The sequence below is a fragment of the Dioscorea cayenensis genome, chromosome 5, assembly GCF_009730915.1.
Source record: "Dioscorea cayenensis subsp. rotundata cultivar TDr96_F1 chromosome 5, TDr96_F1_v2_PseudoChromosome.rev07_lg8_w22 25.fasta, whole genome shotgun sequence".
NCBI lineage: Eukaryota > Viridiplantae > Streptophyta > Magnoliopsida > Dioscoreales > Dioscoreaceae > Dioscorea > Dioscorea cayenensis.
The window spans coordinates 8,507,277-8,512,573 of NC_052475.1; the positions used below are offsets into that span (position 1 = coordinate 8,507,277).

A 5,297-nucleotide genomic window follows, 5' to 3' on the forward strand; every position below is an offset into this window, starting at 1 on the left:
TAAAAACCCTAGACCAATTTACAATTTCACTCATCCCATGAAGTAAAATTGTAAATTGACAATTTTACCCTTGTACTCAAAACGAGACTGATTCTTTATCCCTTTAAGCGTGACTCCCTAGGTTCATTCCGATTGGCAATGGGAGGATACCAAAGGATGTGGGTGACACCTAGCCAGCCCCATAGCCCCACGTCGTAACCCAATTGAACACGAATGAGTAGATCATTACGAACCTTTCCGATTATGATTACCATATGTGTATAAACCTTTTGTTCTTGTATCCCAATCGAGTAAGAGCCATGGTAATTGTCAAACTCAATAAACTCAATCATATGCAAATAACTATAGTGGTGTGAGATGACCAAACTACCCTTCATGCCCCACATGATTAGTTTGACTACCTTGGCCAAGGTCTTCTAATCTCACATACTTATAATCGCATAGGATACTGACTCATTTACTTTCGAGAGAAAGAATTTCTTCTTAGTGATCACTCACAACTTCTATTTGCCTGACATAGTCGTACTTCGAGGTCGACTCTACCAAAAAGTGAACTGAGCCTAACAACTCTAGTAACAGACTGGACGTCACAAGTACATTGTGATCATGATACCTCAAGTCTAAAGTCCACTCATATGATCATAACCAATAATCCCAATCATTGACTATTAAAGAGTAAAACCCATGTGATTGGATTGTTGCAAGTCATGTTCGAATGCACCAATCCCAATGATGTATTTATGACATATGCTCCCACTATTCCATAGTGTTCAACTAGCACTCTTTGTCAAAGTATATGTCATACAAATCCTTACGAACCTTTAACGCCCAATTAAAGATTCTCTTATTTACGAACTATTTAAGTGTATAAGTACCAAACCCTTCTAGTGCTCTTCTCTTTATCCCACAAAGAGTAGAAGGTTTAACTTAATACACATGGACTATGATATTCAAAACTAGTTATAATGCCATCACAAGATTTATATGAATATGAAAATAAATGCCTATTTAATAAGAATAAGAATGTATGATACAAATGAAATGCCCTAATACAAGTATCCTCGTTGGCATTGGAGGGCATAATCCTAACAACAGATTCTACAACGATGCTTGTTGGTTTCTCATCAATTCTTCATATCCCGTGAGATGAACATCATTTGCTTGTATGTACCTTATTAACAAAGTTTCAAGAGTTAGCCCCTTTTCTTCTTGATATGGTGGTCAAGAAAGTGCAGATTGAGATTGTGATGGCTTGAACTACCTTTGTGATCCTTACCCCTATTGGCTCCAAGAAAAATTTAAGTGGTTTCTCCACCTAGACTGTAGGTGTTGTTGTAGGCGTTAATTTTGGAACCTGTTGTTCAGACCCATGAAATCTACTTGTTTTGTGATAGAAGGCCCCTCAATAGATGGAATAGTTGGCCTTGCTTGGCCACCCCAAGCTTCACAACTCATAACCTGTGCTTGAGGTTGAACTTGCATATCATTCAACCTCTTTACAATAGCTTCTACCTGTGCTGCTAGATGGTCAGTGCATCAACATCATAAATTCCTACAACCTTCACTGGCTTGTTTCTTTCTGAACTCCACTGAGAGGCATTCGTGCCATATCATCAATAAGTGTATAGGCCGCAGTTGATTGTTTACTGCAAAGAGAACCCCCTGCTGCCGCATCCAATATCTGTTTGGTAGCTAAATTTAGACCATTTTAGAAAATCTAAATTCCTATCCACTCCATAATTCCATGTTGTGGGCACTTCCTCAATAATTCCTTGTATCTTTCATATGCTTCATACAAGGTTTTCAGACTCCATATGTCGAAATAAAGATATGCCACTCCTAAGCTCAGACTCCATCTGTCGGAATGAAGATATGCCACTCCTGAGCTTTGTGATCTTTGCTAGAGGAAAATATTGTGTAGGAAGCTTCTCGGGTAACTATGCCCAAGTGGTGATTGGCCCCTATGGTAAGGAACTTAGCAATTGCTTGGGCCTTTCTTGCACTAAAAATGGAAACTGTAGAAGGTGAATTGCATCCTCAGACACATTGTTTGTACTAAATGTGTCACAAATTTCCAAGAAGTTCTTCAGGCTTTCATATGGGTCCTCATCCTAAAATCCATCAAACTATCACATTTGTTGCACCATTTGTATGAAATTAGGTTTTAGCTCAAAGTTATTCACCATCATAGGAGGGTGAACAATACTGGACTCTGCTCCCTCCAAATTTCACCTACCATAATCTAAAATACTATTTTGCTGATTCCTGGCCATTGGTTCATTCTGATCAACCTCAATACTGATTTCCACTGAATGTGTTTTTGAGATTTACTTATCTTAACCTTCTGTGTAATATTCTCAATAACTCTAGATCAAGACTAGCAAATAGAGAAGAGGAACTTCCTCTAGTCATGCAAGAACACCTGTAGATAACTTCAGTAAACCATAAATCAAAAAAAAAATGCAAGATAAAATGAAATAAAGTAAAATGGATAAATTACTAGATTGTAAAAACTTTCTTACAAGTTTCCAGTCCCTGGAAATGGTACTAAAAACTTAATACATCCCTTGCGTAATAGCAAGTGCATAAGTTGTACAAGCAATAAAGTGTACCCAACCGAATCGAGTTGTCGAATCTATAGGGACTAGAATAGCTCTCAATACTTGTTTGTTTCCTAATATCTAGTTGATTCAAAAGATTGGATTGGAAATAACTAAAAGTACTAAAGAAGAAGAAAAAGAAGAAGAAGAAGAAGAAGAAGAAGAAGAGACAGGGTTTTGGGTTAAAGAGATAGCAATGGAAAGGACAGTGGCCCGGACTAATTCCCTTGACAAATGTAATGACTAGACAATGATTTCATGAGCTTCTCCTTGGACCATGGTGACCACCTATGGAGGGTTTAATAATGTACATCCTCACTCAAGGCTTGGAGCAGACTCAACCCCTTCCCTAATGTGTGCCCTAGCTAGACGAATAAGGATTATCCTCTAGACAACTGAATAGATAATCTAGGGTTAACTAGGGACTTGAATGTAATTGCAACTACAAGGAACTAGCAACAAAAAATCAACACTCACGTAGCTATTGACAATTCCCACGTCAAGTAAATAGCAAATAAGCATCAAGGCAATTAACACAAAGATGAATAAACAAAATGAACACAAGAGAGACCACAAGGAAATTCAATAAATAATAGCACTAAGACCAAAATATCAAATGCCAAGGTTCATATATCTGGGGCACCGAAGGACAGTTAGCCCCTCATAGTTTTACAATCAATTATAGGAAAATGATAAGAGAAATAAAGATTGTCCGTTAAACTCCCTTCTTGCTTCACAATCACATCGAGAAGGCTTAACAATGATTGTTGCAAATGATCCTCCTTTTCCACGCTTGTATTCACTATAGATTCAGCCTAAATGATGCCAATGGCTACCCTAACCCATGCCTCCAGAAAAAGAAGAAGAAGATCCTCCCTTTGAAATTTAACTTTATGGCATAAATAACCCTTTCTTGATGCAAGCATTATCGTGTTTGTGACCGTGCTTGGCTCCAAATTTAGGGAAATAATTTCGGCATGATAGCAATAAAATGCACGGGGGTAAACATGCTTATGCTTACTGCACGTGCTTTGAGAGATTTCTAGTAAAACTCACGGAGGTAAGTACACCTATGCTTACCAACCATACTCTCTCAGCATGATGGTGCTAGGGGCAGTGAAACCATGCTTCTCAACTTTGTACAGACTCCAGTGAATTGCATGGGGCTTAGCACGCTCGTGCTTCCAAGCATGTGTGCCCTTCGAGCCCTCCTTGTCCTGAACTTATATTCTTTCACTGTTTTGCTTCATAATTTGTCCATATTTGTTCTTTTTAGTTTAAAGCCCAATCATCTGCAACAATTAACAAACATACCTCAAGTAGTATCGGTTTATAACAAAACATGCTAGAAGGACAAATAAAACACACAAAAAGGTATATAAAATATTTATAAAATGCACTCATTAGTAAGAAGCTCAACTCATGTCAACACTTTATACAAAAAAAAAAATTCTTATTACAAAGTGACTTATTTATAGACAAAAAAAAAATAGGTAGCACCTTCACATATTCTCTAAGGTAGCCCTTTCTCAAACTGCCGCCCGAGTGGCTTTCACACTTTTGAGGTGTCACTCTTTTTATCGGAAGTGGTAGCTTTTCACTCATCCCATAAGATAGCTCTTTCTCTCATTAGGGTATAACTTGTGTTTGACTTATGAGAATAGCTTCATACATCATAGGTCTTGAACTAGAGTGTGCAAATGTTTAATGAATGAACAAAGTGCACTAAATAGCAATCAGACAAAAAAACTTTCGAAGAAAATTGGAAAAAAAACTAGAGCATGATAAAACCTAGTGTTTAAAACCTCAAAAACTAAGATTTAAACTCTTAACCCAAAGGTGAACTTTCATTGGCAACAAAAGCATAATCATGAAAGACACAAGTAAAAGTCATATAAAAGGTAAACCTTCCCCATACTTAAGATGTACATTACGCACCCCCAGTGTATGCATGATAAGTGTTTGTGTGATAAGAATGCGAAGTGTTCTTTTCTTATGATGAGCATTACTTTTCTCGGGTTTTAACACTAATATGTTTGTATTTATGTTACTTTAATGCATATAGGGTTATGGAGCTGAAAGTTAAAGAAAGAAGCCAATGTGGGTCGCAAGCGCACTATTTGGAGGAAATCTTGAGAAGGTTCAAACGCGAAGATATAAGTCGGGTTCAAGATGCAAGAATGTGTGCCAAACTCCTTGTATTCGAGTTAGCACAATGATTTGGAGTGGCACAAGGGCAGTCACATTCAACCATTCCGGCTTGTGCATTTATAATAAGATCTGCATGGATTCGGGAGTGTTTCGGGCAGGTACTGTAGCATTTTATTGTAGCAGGTACTGTTCATAGCCGGCCGAAACTGAGGAAAACAGAGAATTCACACGGGCGTGTGGAAATTCCACACGCCCGTGCGAAAAATCCACAGGAGCGTGTGGATGCCCGATTCTAGCCTATTTAAAACCGATTTCAGCCCCGATTTCATCATTCTTTTCTCCATCTTTTCCCCAACTTGAGAGAAGGTGGCGGCTAGGGTTTTGAGAGGTATTAACTAGGGATTTGGAGAGGTTCTACAGCTCTGACATCGCGCTCCATTTGGAAGAAGGTTAGTGGGAGAGCTTTCACCGGCATCGATCAGGCGAGGTGTATCCTAGGCCGGACAAAGTGACCCTTGTGACGAGTAGAGGACTCTCCACAAGACC

General features: G+C 38.5%; 1 non-coding gene across 1 annotated transcript; it reads left to right on the top strand.

The window, feature by feature from the left end:
* The first annotated feature begins 1,739 nt into the window (after positions 1 to 1,739).
* Positions 1,740 to 1,847, top strand: LOC120262599. The gene has a single exon (XR_005536864.1). It is a non-coding gene; the product is annotated as a small nucleolar RNA R71 (small nucleolar RNA).
* Positions 1,848 to 5,297: the final 3,450 nt, after the last annotated feature.